This window comes from Temnothorax americanus, unplaced genomic scaffold (assembly GCF_048541705.1).
Source record: "Temnothorax americanus isolate GAGA-0224 unplaced genomic scaffold, ASM4854170v1 Scaffold86, whole genome shotgun sequence".
Taxonomy (NCBI): domain Eukaryota; kingdom Metazoa; phylum Arthropoda; class Insecta; order Hymenoptera; family Formicidae; genus Temnothorax; species Temnothorax americanus.
The window spans coordinates 459,660-478,704 of record NW_027509809.1 but is presented as its reverse complement, the minus strand read 5'-3'; the positions used below and the strand labels follow the sequence as shown (position 1 = coordinate 478,704).

Here is a 19,045-nt window from a genome sequence, read left to right as displayed (position 1 = left end):
AAATTGGTTTAAAATTTGAAAATTTCAAAGGAATTGGAGAGAGTGCTATATACTACATATTTAACTTTTAGAATACTCTGTATTTATGTTTTCTATTACTATTAATTAATATTATTGTTCGAATTAAAAAGATTAAAACTTTTATTATTAGTTGTACCTATAATACACATAGTACATATATTATGTAAGAGAAAGGGTGAAATTCTTATTTACTATGCTTAAGGCAAATGAATTATACTAATAAAAACTTTATACTATCTACTACTAGAAACATAAAATATTAATTTTTTGTATTTAATTAAAAAAACTTAGAAACACTTGCATTTTTGCCATGTATCCTAGAATATGGGTGGATTATATGACATTCATGGGTAAAATGTAAGCCTTATAGAAAGTTACAAATAATCCTTTCTAAAAAAAGGCATGTTAAATCGATACTCGCATCTCTCGAAGTCTTCTCGAAAATCTCGAATTGCTTTGTTGGCTCTTTTCCGCGATGCTGATTGATTCTGTTGCTGCGCTAACTTCGTGAGCGGCTGTCATAGCATATTTTGACAGTTGTGTGTAATATTAAAGCTAAATAGCGCGCGCGAAGCGCGCGTCTGTGATGTCTAGTATACAAAAAAAGAGATAATTAATATAAAGATATTAAAGGATCGAATTCTTGGATTTATTTTTCCCGAATAAGATTGTTTTTCAAAGCGACATTCCAAGATTGAAATAAAAAGGATTTTAACGTATATTATGGATTAAAAATTTGATTTAAAAGAAGAAACAAGTGTAAAAATTTTCGAATTAAATAAGATATATCTTTGTAGGATAAATTCAACCAAACTTTAATTGATTTAATCGGTGATTATCTTATCAAAGTAACACTTGAATTATTTTAAAAAGAGATAGACGTACAATTTCTCTTTATTACATTTAACTTATATTTATTTCTTTATTAATTATCTTATTATTTATATGGAAAAGGATTGGATTAGGGACAAAAAATTATATATTACATAATTAGAAATTTGAGCAGAATTTTGCAATTTCAAGTACGCGAAAAGTGTGCGGAAAGATGCGACTGAGATCGACATTTATAATTTTATGCTACATTCAAGATCGTTTCAAGTGCGCTCTTTTCGGTCGTTCTATCAAGCCGGATGGAATTTTAAGAGCAGATTTCAAACGATCTTAAATGTACATACAATCGAGCTACACAAATTGCGCTTTAATAAACTTAAAGAGTCGCGCATATATCGTCGCCGCCGCTCGTCAGCAGATGACGTTGGCGACCAAGCCGCGTATTCCTGATTCCTGGGATGTTTATAAATAAGGCAATAAATTGTCATAATAAGTTATAAAATATGTGTAACAAGTTTATTAAAATGTAAGAATAATAAACAAATTATAAAACTAAAAAAATTTAAAAAGAAGATAGAAGAACGATAGGGGTGCATTAAAGATTATTATTGTTATACGATCCAAAAAGAGAAAGAAAAAGAACACATAGGAGATTTCGAGTTTTAAAAAGTATCCGTACTATGGCCTAAATCCTGCATGCTAACTTGCCGTATATCCTAAACACAGGAGGGATATACAAGATATTAAGGTAAACAAAAAATACAAGAGCTATGCACTTGTATTTTGCTGTATTCCATCATTTACTATCCCTCTACACTTATGTGTCATGAAATAACCATTAAACTTTTTACATTCCCTACAGTAATTATTTTACGTAGGTCGTAACACAAGATCGCGCTTCTTACTACGGTGAGAAATCAATTCAAATCACGACAGTTTCGTTAATATTAACAGTAAAGTAAAGAACTGAAATTACAACACAATACTATTATAGCATAAAAGCACATAAAAGAATAATTGCGAACAAGTAACTTTATTCTTTCTATTTTTTCTGACATCTGCGGCGTAAAACCCCTCGTGGCGTAAAAATACCAGACTTACTCTATAATAAAAAATGTTTTGGATGCATCCATATGTAACTTTTTAGTATGTCATTGTTTATAAGGTTTTAGTATATTTGTTTATAAGGAATAACATAATTATAGTAAATATTTTCACTTTTTTTTATAAAATTATAGTATAGCTAAGAATGTATAGAATAAACATACTAGCATTTTTTTATTTCTTGTAATGCAACATTTTTATCAGTTGGTGTAAAGAAAACACATTTTTACTTATTTTCAAGAAAGACATGTGGTTGCATATTCTAAATTACATAATTTTTTTGCTAAGCAACAATTTTTTTACACCAATTGATTTATTTTATTATTCTGTACATAAAAGTGTTAAAGATACAGTTACCAAAAAATGAATAGTTTATGAGGTACTTTATATTTCGCCAAAATGTGCCAGATGAAATATTTTGTAAACTATTAATTTCTTTACAACTATCTTAATACTTTTATATGTAGAATAATTAGAAAAATCATATTATGAAAAAAAATGGCGATGACCTTTATGTGACCTTAAAAAATTGATTTATTTCAAAATTGGTTTTATCATTATTTGTCCTCTTTGATGCATCTTTTGTCTAAAACGTTTTTTCATATTTTCCATATTTTTCGAGATATTTGCCTGGGGCGTTTAAAATAGCACACCTGGTATATAAATATATAAATAGATATGTAAACTATTAATTTGTTAATTATAACTTTAACTAAAATTTTTATGTAGAATAATGAGAAGAATTATATTATAAAAGAATCATACAATTTTCATTTTAAAAAATGGAGATGACCTTTATGTGACCTTAAAGTTTCGATTTTTTTGAAAATTGATTTCATCAATAATTGATTTGCGGGGAGGAACCGCGGCGAGGGGAACCGCGGGGAGGGGAGAAGGGACCGCGTTTTTCGTGCACCGCGGGGAGAGGGGGAGGGGGAACCGCGTTTTTCGGGCGTTACGGTGGGAGGGGCAGAGAGGAACCGCGTTTTTCGGGCGCCGCGTTTTCCAGCGCCGCAGGGCGATCGCGTTTTCCGGCGCCACGGGGCGAGGGGTTCCGCGTTTTCCGGCGCCGCGGGGCGAGGGGGTCCACGTTTTCCGGCGCCGCGGGGCGAGGGGTCCGCGTTTTCCGGCGCCGCGGGGCGACCGCGTTTTCGCCGCGGAGTGGAGCGAGGGGGTCCGCGTTTCGCCGCGCCGCGGAGTCCGCGTGACGTCACACGGCACGCTCCCGCTCGCGTTATTTCTCCCTCGTAGATGTTTCTCCCCCGTCCCCCGGTCGCGCGCGTCTTTTTGTTCGCGCGGTCTCTTTCTCCCGTTCGCGCGTTCTCGCTCAGAAATTATGCAAAAACTACAAATAGAAAATTTGCTTACCACCGCTTGATTTCAACCTGAAACCCCTGGCTCTTGAGTCAGACACCTTCGGCAATTTGCAACACAACAATGATTTTATACAAAATATTTAGAGTTTTGAACACCGATAAGTTAGAAAGAAGCAACACATGAAAGAAGCTGTAAGCATAAACTGCAGTTTTATTGATATGCAATACAGACAGCCTTCGGACACCATGTCTTTGCCACGTAGCACTATCAATCACAAACAGTGCAAACTGAACAGAGATTACACGGTATTATTTGATGTAGTGGGCCTCCACACAACGCACAGAATAAACTCTCGATCAGTATATAGGCGAGGGTGTCATGTTTTCGCTCAGCGTGCAACATTGAGAATAATCCACGTAATCTCACAGTACACGGTGCACAAAATTTTACATTACCAGAAGTAAAATAAAAGTATGTGCAACACATTTTTTTAAATTCATTTAAGGCATTCACTTCAGCCTGGTTTAATACTCGAAAAATTACTTCCAAAACATCCTCAAACTTTTCACTGTCGTAACACGAATTGTTTGACAAAATTGCATCATCATCATCATCATCAACAATTTCTTGTTCATGTTCATGTTCATGTTCCAGTTCATTTACCTCAATGTCCATTTCTTCAGGCACTTCCATTTCTTCATCGTTTGCTTCAACTTCCATATCATGTCCATCAAACTGCAATTCTTCGAAATCCATTTTTACAGAACGTTGATGCCTCAAAAGGCGCAATACACGATGCTACTGTTAAAATCACACAGTGCAGACAGTACAAACATTCGCGACTTGAATTCGAACTTGAAATTTTTCGACAAGACAAACACGTCCGAACACTATCAAGTATGCCAACCGACTCTTACTTTCAGTCCTCGACTACTGAGCGTACCTTCAAATTCATCCTTTTACATCTCACAATTGTCACATCGTTTGTTTATCATATCTAATTTCATCTCAGCATCCATACAATTGCGCCTTCCGAAAAATCTGCGATGTGCAGTTTTGCACGTGTGCAATGATGTCACCGCGAGACACGTATGTTCTTAAAAACGATATTGCGCCATTGACTTTCGGTGATTTGATCTGTAAAACTGCTATTGAACCGCGATCAAACAGCTATCAAACAGGTATTGTAACGCTATGAAACAGCTATCAAACAAGTATTGAACAGCTATCAAACAACTAAAACAGCTCTTGAACCGCTATGAAACAGCTAAAAACAGCCATCAAACAACTAAAAACAACTAAAAAAAACAGCTAAATACAGCTCTTGAACAGCTAAAAACAGCTATCAAACAGCTCTTGAACAGCTATCAAACAACTAAAACAGCTATCTGTATAACAGCGATCTGTATAACTGCGATCTGTATAACTGCTATTGAACCGCTATCAAACTTATTTTAAACAACTAAAAACAGCTTTTAAACAGCTATCAAACAACTAAACAGCTATCTATATAACTGCGATCTGTATAACTGCTATTGAACCGCTATCAAACTTATTTTAAACAACTAAAAACAGCTCTTGAACAGCTAAAACATCTATATTATACTACAAAGTATGTGGGAAAAGGAAATAAAACGTTTATATATACATATATAATTTATTTAAAAAAAATCATAATTTTTTTAGGTGTCGCGACCACCAGTTAAATATTTTTAATATATTTTGTAATGCGCAATTCTTAACATGTTTTCCGCATCTTACAGTATTAGTAACATCTAGATTATTTAAAGATTCGATATCTTCGTAATCTGCATCCAAAGTCTCAATTTTTAGATGTTTTCTCGCTTTATTCTCAAGCAGATCCACCAGCCATTCTCGTTTCTGGCATTCCTTGACGTACACAAGAGTCGACGTCTCGTCGCCCTCTCCAAGTACGGCCGACGTAATTAGATGTTTCGCCATGCTGTAGGACACGTTTCCGTCCTTCCATCGTAGTTTATGGTGATTCGCAATCAACCAGGAAGCGCATGATCTGTCGGATTTCGCGAGGAGACTCCATGGCATGGGACATGTAAAAATGTAATGTGCCAAAACGGTCCGGTTTCTCAGAACCGCCACCTCCTTTACGACAAATTTTATCCCGACGGTGAACCCCTGCAGATCGACAAACGTCGGTACGATCATAACGAAACGGCGGAGCAATCTGTATCTTATCGCGGTACATCAGTGTCTCTTATATTGTAATATCTGCGTATGTTGCGATATCTGCTGATATTGCAATTTACATGAGTTTGCGCACTACATTCGACAATGGACAGTATTCGATTACACGATCATGCAAGATGAGACAATAGGCGGTAGTATTTGCAGGTACATTTTCTTTACAATCAAATTCTATTCGCACATCCACGGTGGCACTCTTGACAGATTCGTTTTGTCGCGAGCAATCAATGACAACAAAAGGTCCTTCCATCAGGAATGTATACAAGCTGCAAAGCGTATCGAAGAAATCGTATCCGTAATAAGTTTTACGAAAACGCGCATACATATTGAAAAAAACGGCGTATCGATTTTTAGTAAAATCCAGATTCATGTCGTACGGATAAAATTCGGAGTTTAGATAAAGTTTCACGTTGGTCAAATTACAGGCATCGAATACGCTAACATTTTGAGACATGATATTCTTGCGGCCGGTCTGCAGCGCAAAGATAACGTACCGCGGCCTCTCCAGCTGAGTCGCCGTTTTGACGGCCCACGAATGCTTGGTTATGCTCTGCAACATGGGATACTCGTACAGATCCCACGAACAGAAACTGACACTAAGATATCGCCCGCTTTCCAAGGCCCGTAGCATAGATAACTTATTGACCTCGTTTAACGTAACGTGAGGCATTCGCCACTGTATTTTAAACAATTCGATTTCCGGCTCCGTCGCAGGATTTCCTACAATGCAATTGTTATCGCTACGCGCACGTATCAAAATTAATTCGTGACGAGCATTAACAACGACGCGTTTGTAATCCTCGCAAAAGCCCAGCAACAACTTGAGCAGTACGCAAAAGTTAAAGTATCCTTCCGGTATGCTCGATGTAACGTCCCAGCCAGCATTCCGCATGAGTTGAGAATCATTATACGATAGCGATACGTAGTTCTTGATGGTACTGGTTATGCCAACGTTTCTGTTGCGATCAATCTCCACACCATTGAGCTCGTATCGAATCTCATCGAACATGAACGCCACGCAATTATTCGCAAGCGTTGTCACAGACTCGTCATTCCTTCTCTTTATTACCAATCGTCCTTCAACGTAGAGAAAGCTTTCACATGGCAACGTGTATAAATCCTGCTGTTGTATGGGTATTCTTATCTCATCGTTATGTCCAAACGTTGTGTTAGCGTACGGATTGTACGTGTGTGTCTCAATCTTGACGACGCTGTCGTCAAAGATCGGTTCACCTCCAATGTTTAAGATATTAGCCATTTCGTACGACGAAACCCAATGATTTCAAAAATTCAATGTTCGACGCAGTGAGTTTCTTCTTTGGCAATCGGATTGTCTTTTTGTTTCTCGTCTGTCGCACCTGCTCAGCTTTGTTCAGTACGAGCATCTCACGTTATCGCTGTCGTTTTCGTACATGCAGTCTAACGGTGATCTCTTCTCCGCGAAAATCAATCAATCGACCGTCCTGATCCACGACGCGAAGCGTCAAGTTCGAAATGCTCCGTACGATGATCGGAAGGTAAATGATCTGTGCCGGCGTTTCCGATATCTTATATCCTGGTGGCACGCTCGGTGAAAACTCGTGTATCGTGTGCACGTACTTGTCGTTGCTGTACGCACCCGCTGTCACGTTACACTCTATGCGAATGATGTTTACGTTAATGATATTTAGCGGAACATCCGATTCGTGCCATTGTCGCGACTCCAGCACGCGATTCGCTGAAAAAAATCGTTAATTACATCCTAAAAAATTCGAATAATATGATTGGTTGGCAACAGGCAATAGGCACAGAATTTCCAACGTGACGGAAACTCTGTGTCTATTGCCTGTGTCACTGTTTATTCTGCATTTATACATAATTTCTGATTTCTATTCCCTGTTTTTATTGCCTATTGCCTAGCATTGTGCAAGGGGCTTAAATGTCAGTGACATGTTTGAATGAATACTGAGATTAAACAGCGTAACGCCGGTCTTTAAATTGATTGTCAACCGATTGTAGAAAACGCAGACACAATTGTCCGCAATTGCTCTGATCGTATCGCTGATAAGGCGTGCCATTGTACTCTATTACACTGTTCTCTAGATACTGCGCCAATTCTCTCGGTGGTCGAAGATTGCCAAAACTGTCGAAATATATGACACGATCTCCCCTCTTCGCGTACGCCACCCAGTGAGTACCAGGTCCCTCAGTATTATCCAAATTCACGATACCGCTCTTGTTTCGACGTATACCGCCGATCGGTAACGAGTCGCGCATGAAAATACTTTTAAAATATGGAATGCGCATACTTTTTGCCAATTGTTGCAGTTGTACGTTGGTAGTTACACCCTTGGAAATTTTTAGCGTCTCTTCGACGTTTTTTTTTCTCGAGACTCCCCGTCCGCATTTGTACGGAGCGAGATAAAGTCCGTGACCTTCCATGGCGCGATTGTGACGTTGCATTTCTTCCAGCTGACGTCGCGCGGCTTTGTTATCATTCACGGCCATTGCGACTCCCGCCGCTCCGCCGACCAACGAGCCGAGAACCCCTAATAACGGCAGGATCGGTAGGATACCGCCGTGTTTCGCTACCGGAAGTATTCGCTTGGTCTTCTTCTTTTTCTTCGTTTTTAAACCCATACCGAGTTTCGTTTTAGCCTTCATGGCCGCCCAGACGGCTGTAGCCGCAGCTCTCTCTCCGAGAGTCGAATCGTTTGCGGTGACACGTTTTCGCGCTTCCGCGGCGAGTATATGGTCTGCCACGTGTGTCGCTTTGCGAGATCGTTGATACGCGAGTAGGCTATGTCGTGCTTGCGACACGCTGCGTCCAATGGATTAATACCACGATCACCTCTTGTCAATCGTGTTTCTAAGCGAGTTCCTGGTCCGCAAAATTGATAGTCAGGGATATGTAATTCGATCGGAAGCGCGTTTATCGCGCGATTCAGCAGACCTCGGCCTATCTTCGGCGGCATTCGCCGTAGTTTTTTATCAACGGCGGCGGACCGTCGATGTGCGTTTGCTGACACGGCAAATTATAATGTATTAAACAGCGCCGATATTGCTGAACCTCCGAATCTGCCTCGATATGTTCGGGAAGCTTATCCCACAAATAATCTATGTGATTATAAAACTGTCGTAGTAGAATGACCTTTGGTATATACTTTAACTGCTCAGCGGTTAAATCGTAAATATCGCTGTTACCCGACACGTGCAAAAACATTTTAAAGACTAAGCATCTCAGCTCTACGCGCCTCTATAAATAGCCTAGCTTTCTCGATATTGTTATTCATTCGTTGTGGAGAGGAGGTAAAATGCGGTTCGTACGACAATCGCAGACGATCAAAGTGACAAATTTTGACGATAGGATGCCATTAACAAAAGAGGTACGCAAACATGGAGGCATGCTACCGATTTCTATATGCGGTATCATCTGCGGCCCGTCGAATTGCGGCAAGACAAACGTCTTGATAAGCTTGTTGGAAAGTCCGCACGGTGTACGTTTCGAGAACGTGTATGTGTACTCGAAATCGTTGCAACAACCGAAATATCGATATTTGGAGAATATACTAACACCGATAGAAGAGATTGGCTACTTTACGTTTTCGAATAACAGTGACGTCATTCTGCCGACCGAGGCGCTCCCGAATTCTATTTTTATCTTTGATGACGTGGCGTGCGACAAGCAGGATACGATAAGAAAATACTTTGCAATGGGCCGGCACGCAGACGTTGACTCTTTCTATCTTTGTCAGACGTATGCAAAGATACCGAAGCATCTTATACGCAACAACGCGAATTTATTGATTCTGTTTAAACAGGATGGTACCAATCTGAAACACATATACATCGATCACGTAAACACAGATATGTCTTACAATGATTTCAGTAAATTGTGTCATACGTGTTGGCATCAAAAGTACGGATTCGTGGTGATAGACAAGGACAGCGCGATTTCAAATGGTCAATACAAAAAAGGATTTAACGACTTTGCGATACCTAAACGTGGTTAGTTGTTGTCGACGCGTCGATTGAACAACGTTATCGCAACATGGACAGCGGCGAAGAGATTAGAGAGCGCGAGAGGATCGTGAAAGATATTGCAAAAACGAGTAATTCGATTCGCAAGAAACCTCGCGCTTTTAAGACCGGTAAGATCGTGAAAGATATTGCGAAAACGAGTAATTCGATTCGCAAGAAACCTCGCGCTTTGAAGCCCGGTAAGATCGAAAAAGACATTGAGTTGGACACGCACTTTAAACCTCTTATCGAGCCGCTTAAAAAGATCGTCGACAACTCGAGCTTGACCGCGCTGAAGAAAGAGGAGCCGACGGAGAGCGTCGCTGACGCAAAAATCGAGCCGCTGTCCGTTCAACAATAACGCGGCCCATCCCATTTTCTCGCTCCGTATTTCTACTACATCGCGAATTCGAGACGAATTGCGAAGCGTCAAAACAAACATTAGCTTTCGCGACGTGAACATTTTTATTTTTTCATAACAGTGAGCAAGAAGAAATGACGCTTGACAATAATTGCTTGTGGGTACCGGAAGTGATGAAAGCGATGACTTTCCATGCGTCGACTGCTTTTATCTCTGTCAGACGTACGCGAGACAAGGACAACGCGCTTTCGAACGGTTGATACAGAAAAGGATTTAACGCGTTTGCGATATCTCAAAAGCAGTCAGTCGTTGCCGATACGTCATCGAAGGTGAAACAACGTTAGCGTTACGGAGAAAGATCGACACTCTGTTTTTTTTTCCCGCGATGGCTGCGATTGACAGGAGCGAGACGATTCGCGAGCGCGAGAAGATCGTGAAAGATATTGCGAAAATGAGCATTTCGATTCGCAAAAAATATCACGCCTTGAAAACTGGTAAAGTGAAGGAAGATATCGCGTTGGAGAGACACTTTAAGCCCATCATTGAGCCTCTAAGGCAGATTGTTAAACACGCCGTTGGCAAAGAATCTGACGTGTCAAAGATTGAGAATGAAACGGCGTGGAAAGACGAAGAGCCGAAGCTCAAACGACAACGACCAAACGCCTCGTTTAACGACTCCGTAATGGCTTCAACTCTGGTTACATTGAAACGATCGATAAATGTGCCATCTAATTTGAGCGAAATAACCAAAATTTTACAACCACGTAAAGCGAAACGATCGAAAGGTCCACTGAATGAACCACCGATAACCTCTGCGCCTTCCCTACAACCCACAGTGCTCGCAAACGAAGATGTTTTCGAAACCACGAATGACTCACTCGTGACGTCCGTTCGACAGCAGTTGCAAACATCTGAGGGTCGAGAAACGTTGCGAGATCACTTTGGTCCATTGAGCCAAAAGTATATCGGGGCAGTTCTGAGCGGCGATAAAGAAAGCGGTATGGACATCGCGTACAGTGTTAAATTCACCAACGATGGAATGATGCTCGGTAATAAACGTTTTGACGTGAACAACGCGGACAACATAATTATCGACGGCATACGATACGCTGGCACACGCGAATTCTTTTCGAATTAATCTTTAAAAAATATCCCGATGACGATGTCTACACGGAGGACGATATGCAAACATACAAGAGCATTCTGTTGATGACGAGTGTTCATAAACGCAATTATGATGCTCATGCTCAAATAAAGGGCAACGGGGGATACAAGTACACAAATATAATCGGACCGTTGATTAGAATGTTTTAGAAGCTTCTAGAATATCTCCCCCCTTAAGACGCGTAAAAAAAGGCGGGAATCTTGCGCGGGAGATTCCGGTCTTTTTCGGGTATAAATAGGGCGGAAAAACGCCGCGGAAAGCAGATAAGTTTTAACTTCAGTTTTGACTAGACGTAATTCTCAGACTCTCTCCTAACCCTATTCGATTTCCTACGTTCCGCTATACGCTAAGTTCGAGCATTCGCGCTCAATTCTGGGATTTAGTCCCTACACTCTCATACTATATAAGACCGCGCTTCACGCACAAGTTGTATTGAGATTTCTAGAATAAAGGTAAGATAAGTTTAAAGAGGAACAAGTTTAAAAATATGGAATCTCATTTCGTATTCTTAATCAATAAATCGATCACTTCTAAGATTTGACTCGCAGTTGTCGCTGACAAAGCGTGGCGATCTGTGCTGGGGCGCTGACGAAGAGTGTGGCGATCGTGAACGCGGCTGAATAACGAAGAAAGGAGGTAGGCGCGTTCGAATTAAACGAATCAGATTCCAGATCAAACAAGCAGTCATTTTTAATCAAGATCAATTAAATAAATTTAAATCGACCGTAACTGGCAATATATAACGTCTTTACCGATATGAACATTGAAAAACTGTGAGCCAACTTGGTTTGTCGGATTCACACAGCACTTTTTTCAGATCAATATCGAGACATTATTAATTTTGACCGTGGTTTCGGTCAGTTGATGTAATTTCTAAATTAAATAGTTTTTAAATTTTATTGCGAAAAATATTACCCCAGCCAGGGTTTGAACCTGAAACCTCCCGTATACCGTGCGGGTGTCGTGCCAATTCGACCACTGGGGCTGTAGTAATATTTATCGCAATAACAACTATAAGATGGAGCACCGATGCTTCAGTCGACGGTGTATAATAAACAGAATAATAAATTTTTATTTTGCCAATGAATAGAATAACAATTAAAGAAATTTAAATCGACCGTAACTGGCAATATATAACGTCTTTACCGATATGAACATTGAAAAATTGGTCGAATTGGCAAGACATCCGCACGGTATACGGGAGGTTCCAAGTTCAAACCCTGGCTGGAGTAATATTTTTCGCAATATAAAATTTAAAAATTATTTAATTTAGAAATTACATCAACTGACCAAAACCATGGTCAAAATTAATAATGTCTCGATATTGATCTGAAAAAGTGCTGTGTGAATTCGACAAACCAAGTTGGCTCACAATTTTTCAATGTTCATATCGGTAAAGACGTTATATATTGCCAGTTACGGTCAATTTAAATTTCTTTAATTGTTATTTTATTCATTGGCAAAATAAAAATTTATTATTCTGTTTATTATACACCGTCGACTGAAGCATCGGTGCTCCATCTTATAGTTGTTATTGCGATAAATATTACCACAGCCCCAGTGGTCGAATTGGCACGACACCCGCACGGTATACGGGAAGTTCCAGGTTCAAACCCTGGCTGGGGTAATATTTTTCGCAATAAAATTTAAAAACTATTTAATTTAGAAATTACATCAACTGACCAAAACCATGGTCAAAATTAATAATGTCTCGATTATGATCTGAAAAAAGTGCTGTGTGAATCCGACAAACCAAGTTGGCTCACAGTTTTTCAATGTTCATATCGGTAAAGACGTTATATATTGCCAGTTACGGTCGATTTAAATTTCTTTAATTGTTTTTCTATTCATTGGCAAAATAAAAATTTATTATTCTGTTTAATCAAGATCCTCTCCCCTTCCTCCAACAATTGCAACAACTAGAAAACGCACCTCCTTTTAAACCTATTCTTGTCGATTTCGACGTTGATTATCCTAATTATAATCAAATAAATAAAACTGATCCTCGTTACCATACGTATAAACTCAGATATCTTTTCGGTCCCGAATAATAAATATAATAATAATATCCTTCACACGACTTGTCCAAATCCCTGGTAAATTGCTTAAATGCATTGACCAAAAAAACGGACGAACAATAACAGTCAGAACGTGACATAGTGAAATGGCTGATGAGGATATTCCAAGCAGAAGTGAATATGTTACACCCTCTGACAAAGATGTGTTGCATATACTTTTATTTCACTCTAGGACATATAAAGTTTTGTGCGTCATGCATTGTCAGAATACACGGATTGTTCTCGACGTTATACGCTGTTCGCAGACATGACACATGTCCGTATATATTCATGGACGGTCTCTTTTGCTCATCTTGTAGAGACGCGTTACAAAGGCAAGCGCCGATTACAGACTGCTAGATTTTATAAACACTAGACAGCATAAGCGCAGCAACGCGACTCAATTTCTATGGGAGATATTGTTTCTCTGCAGTGTATACACCATGCACTAAAACAGAAGAAACAATACGCGATGCTCTAGTTGGAACGAGAGGAAAAGGCAATAGAAAAAGTATATAAAGAAGAATGAAGCGAGACAAAATCACAGTCTGTGATTTGAAAGTCTACGCGTCGGTATATTGATTGAAAAAAAGTATAGCGGTTATTTTGCATTTTTGTGCCGAGTATTCAATACAGAGGAATATTTTTCACGATAAAGGAGATAACAATAATTTCGATATGGATGTGGACGAGGATCGCGCGTTAACGGACGACAGTGATTATTTCAGTGATAAAGACGACGATCATGAAGAAGTCATCGATAGAATAGTGCTGTGTTGGGAAATCGTTGCACTAAATTTACGTACGAAACATTGCGTAATATATTTTTATTATTCAACGGTTGGTGCACTTGCACTATGTGCTCCGTGCATGGTTGCTCTATCGGACTTTGATATCGGTTACATGTACGCTCGCCAAAAACACTTCGTTGAGTTACGCGGAACGATGCATGACCGGTATTGTTCAAAATGTCATGAAGCATTGTATATGATATTTCCATGTAATATGTGCCTAATTTGCACACGATAAAAAAAAATACAATATCGTGGCTCTTAAAAGTTCATACTCGGAGCTGAAGTTTTTTTGTGTCAAGTGGGCGGTATAGAAAACATTTTTTTAAAAACAATGAACAAAAATAAAGATGGACAATAATTTCGAGGCAATAATGGATGTAGATTCAGCCGACGAGGATTGTCCGGACAGTCGGACAGCATTTATAACAGCGATGAAGACGATAACCGTAGAGAAGTTATGAAAAAAATAGTGTCGCGTCTCGAATTTTTAGCGTTAGATGAACGTACAAAGTGTTGCATCTTTTACTTTTATTTTAGATACGGTTCAGATAAACTGTGTTATTCGTGTATGATTGCTTCACCAGACACTGGTGAACACATACGTGCATATCGAGAGCATGTAACTGAACTGTACGACGTAATGAACGGTCGTTCTTGCAAAAATTGTTGTAATACTCCATTGTACCAAATATATCCGTGCAACATGTGCCCGATTTGCATGAAGTGATAAAAGAAAACATTATCGCAAGTGGGACATTATATATAACGCGCGCAACATGGAATGGTCAAGTGATTTTAACGAGTATATAACCTCTTTAGGCTCTGATCACTATTTAATAAACGATATCGCCGATGCTTTGAAGAATGATGAAGATGTGCGAGACGAAAGATTGAGGGATGTGCAATGAATATCGCCGGTGCAGTTTCTTCGCGATCGCGAACTCGGTATACGCGGAACCAATGAACGCATCGTCAGACAAGGAATCGTTATCGAAACCGAGCATCTTTATGACTGCGACTCTAACGTGAGACAAAAGGTGTATCGACGGCTGTGAGACGATTGCGATGCCAAAGCAATTCGCTTGGCCAGTATTAGTCGATTTTACGTTAAACCGCCCTATTGGGAGTATCACTATTGGGTGATTGCAATTTTTCGGAAGATCGAGGATGGTGATTGTGAAGCAATGTACATTAAGATTCGCACAAGTATTGGGAAATACGTTGAATAAGCGGTGATGAACAATTCGGCACGTATGTATATGTACCTTGACCGTATCGATGATCCCAATCATACATCGATGCTTGAAAAAACTTATGAACGTGACCAAAATGATATTAATAATTGGCACCTTAATCATTTTAATGCCCCCTACTTCAGTGATTATTTGTTTACATGCATGCACTATGCCGTTCAATATTGCACACGATATTGTTCAGCGTGTGATCGAGTCATGTGCAAGTGCTCCATCGAAGAATGTGACGTAATCTAAAAAATAGTGTGAAAAAGACAGTATTAAAAAAAACATGGAACATCTCGATGAAACGGAACGCGACCTGTTGGAACAATCTAACCAAATCGCTACCAATTCGCTATCGGGCGAATATTTTGCATAAGAACAGCGATGCGAGAAGTTTATTGAGCAGCTCGAAGAAGACTGTCATTCCAAACGTCCGCGGCTCTCAGACGGCTCTCAGACTGTCTGAAACAGGTCATCTTTAGTGGCAAGAATCGTGCGACTCGAAGGTGCGAAGACTCTGTTACAGAGACGGTTCGTACATATCGGTGGCGAGTACGCGGCGGGCAGTAGTAGTGACGATAACGCGGGAAGACTCGTGTGGCGAGAGATTGATGCCGCGTTCGAAACCCGTGTATTGACCGGTGCAGTGATAAATACCAATTATATCAAACTGCGACAATTTCTTGAAGATGCTGGAGACATCGTGCTCGATCATGTGCAAAATGTCATGCAAAGACACGCAAGTGTAAAGATAAACACTGTGTTCAACGGTGAGTTTGTGACGGGTGACAAACGTGCGAACAAAAGTATCAGCACGAAAAATTGCGAACTCTTTCGTTCGTCCGATCGGTCCGATCTGCGCGAGTGGTACGAGCAACACGTTATTGAGCCTACTTTATCGTCCCTCAAAGAGTTTCAGGAACGCGACAGTGGGTGGGCGTTGTCGTGTATACTCAATTTGACAGTGAACGTGAACAAGTACAATCCTTTGCGCGCGGGATGTTACATCAATTTATCGCAAGAAATTAAATCGAAAACAGTGATGATCAACGTGCAATCTATGGACAATGCGTGCTTCGCGTGGTCAGTGGTCGTCGCGTTGTATCCTGTTGAGGACCATACATATCGGGAATCCTCGTACCCTCATTATACAACAGTATTAAATTTACAAGGCATTGAGTTTCCAATGACGTTGAGTCAAATTAAAAAGTTCGAACGATTCAACAATTTATCCATCAATGTGTATACCATCGAGGGAGAGAAGACGCCAACCGTTCTCCCGATACGGCTCACCGACCGGAAGAGAGAAAAGCACGTAAATCTGCTATACGTGCAGGATCCGCGAGACGACAACGTGGGACATTTCGCGTGGATAAAAAATCTATCGCGTCTCGTTAGCTCACAATTGAGCAGGCACCATGGTCGGAAATACTTTTGCAATCGGTGAGTACTTATACTCCTTTTAATAAAATTATAAAATATTTTATTTTTTTATTTAATAATTTACAAAAATTGTTTTTTTTGCAGTTGTCTATATTATTTTAGTTCGAGCGAGAAATTAGAAACCCACGATGTAGACTGGAGAGATAAACAACTGTGCCATCCGACTACCGAGCGAGGACGACAAGTGGCTGAGTTTCAAGAATCACAACAGGAAGAAACGACTTCCATATGTCGTATACGCCGACCTGGAATGTGCCCTCGAGAAGACGGATGCGAATCCGACAACGTCCACGTTCAGGTCTCTACATCATCAGATATTTAGCATAGAATACTACGTGCGGTGCTCGTACGACGACTCGTTATCCGCGTATCGATTTCGTCGCGATAAGGATTGTGTCGCGTGGTTTGCCGAGGAACTAAGACGTTTAGCACACGACGTAAAGACTATCTTGTCCGCTAATATACCCATGACAGATTTTACGCGAGACGAGTGGGAGATATTTCGGTGCGCGACGCACTGTCACGTGTGTTCAAAACCGTTCGAGCCAGACGACGTGCGAGTACGCGATCACTGTCACTTGACCGGCAATTATCGAGGTCCCGCGCATTCTAATTGTAATTTAAATTATAAAGATTCGCATTATATTCCCATAGTTTTTCATAATTTATCAGGTTACGATTCACATTTTATTATCACGGAAATAGCTACAGCGTACGAAGGACGTGTAGACTTACTTCCAATCACGAAGGAAAAATACATTTCATTTACGAAAAACATTAAAAGCACCCAAGACAATGATAAAAAAACTTGCATCAAATTGCGATTTATCGATTCATACAAGTTTCTCACCGCTAGTCTCGACAAATTGGCATTTTATCTCAGCAAGGATAAACTGCAAATATTACAACGCAAATTTTGTAAAGTATCCGCAGAAAATTTTGATTTGTTGACGCGAAAAAGCGTATTTCGCTTTGCCATTGCCTTATGCAAATATTTAATGGGTCGAAGACGTCTCGAATTTCGAGTTTAGCGCGATCGCTTTGGATTCGCCCACGAGTACATTGACTGCGTTGAAAAATTGGAGACTCGTGTTTACCATCGCGCGACTCGTTTTACAGTTCATTTACAGGTGACACCGTATTCGAGAGCAATTACGCGCACGCCGTCAACGTCTGGCAGCGGTTCTCCATTCGAACCTTGGGCGAATATAGCGATTTATATCTCAAAACCGATGTCTTGTTATTGGCCGACATATTTGAAAATTTTTGCGACAGTTGTATCGCGAGTTATGGATTCGATCCCGCGTATTATTACACTCTACCGGGTTTCACGTGGGACGCTATGTTGAAGCATACGCGTATCAATTTTGAACTGCTCACGGACATTGACATGGTCATGTTCATCGAACGCGGTATACGCGGCAGTTTGAGTCAATGTTCCGACAGATACGCACGGGCTAATAACAAGTACATGCAAACTTACGATCCATCGAAACCATCGTCGTACCTGATGTATTTCGATGTAAACAGCTTGTACGGTTGGGCGATGTGTGAACCATTGCCCTATGCAGATTTTCGATGGGTCGAAGACGTCTCGAATTTCAAGTTTAGCGCGATCGCTTTGGATTCGCCCACGGGTTACATTCTCGAAGTCGATCTAAAGTATCCGCAGAATAAACACGACGCGCACGCCGACCTACCGTTCTGTCCGACGCGCGATAAACCGCCCGGCAAACGGCAGGAAAAACTTCTCGCCACGCTGTACGATAAGAAGCGTTATGTCATACACTACCGCAACCTACAGCAATGCACGCGCCACGGCCTTTGCGTCACAAAAATTTATCGCGTATTACAATTCGCTTAATCTCCATGGCTCCGCGATTACATTGAATTTAATACAAAATTTAAAACACTGGTCAAAAACGATTTCGAGAAAAATTTGTATAAATTGATGAACAACGCGGTATTTGGTAAAACTATGAAGAACGTTCAAAATCACGTTGATGTAAAATTATTAACAAAGTGGAACGGTATATAGATACGGCGCGGAGGCACTGATCTCGAAACCAAATTTTCACAGCACGAGCGTTTTTTTTTTTTTCAGAAAATCTGATAGCCGTTGAACTGCGAAAACTCGAGGTTAAATTTGACAAATCTATTTACGTTGGCATGTGCATTCTCGACATATCAAAAGTCTGTTTGTACGAATTTCATCACGAGTACATGTCTCCCCTGTATCGCGACATGTGTTGAATTATGTACACCGATACGGACAGTCTGATATATCACGTAGAGTGCGAGGATGTGTACAAGAACATGAAACGCGATATCGCTAAATTCGACACAAGCGATTACGCGATCGACAGCACGTACGGTATTCCACTCGCCAATAAAATAGTTCCGGGCTTGATGAAAGACGAAAACAACGGTGCCATCATGACCGAATTCGTCGGACTCAGGGCGAAGATGTATACGCCTTGCGAGTGGACGGT

At 40.4% G+C, this 19,045-nt stretch overlaps 1 long non-coding RNA gene across 1 annotated transcript in view; it reads right to left on the bottom strand.

Moving 5' to 3' along the window:
* LOC143907703 (uncharacterized) overlaps positions 1-18,248 on the bottom strand; it is a 30,375-nt gene extending 12,127 nt beyond the window's left edge. The window contains exon 1 of the long non-coding RNA XR_013259950.1: positions 18,061-18,248. This is a non-coding gene — a long non-coding RNA (uncharacterized LOC143907703). The remainder of the gene's footprint in view (positions 1-18,060) is intronic.
* Positions 18,249-19,045: the final 797 nt, after the last annotated feature.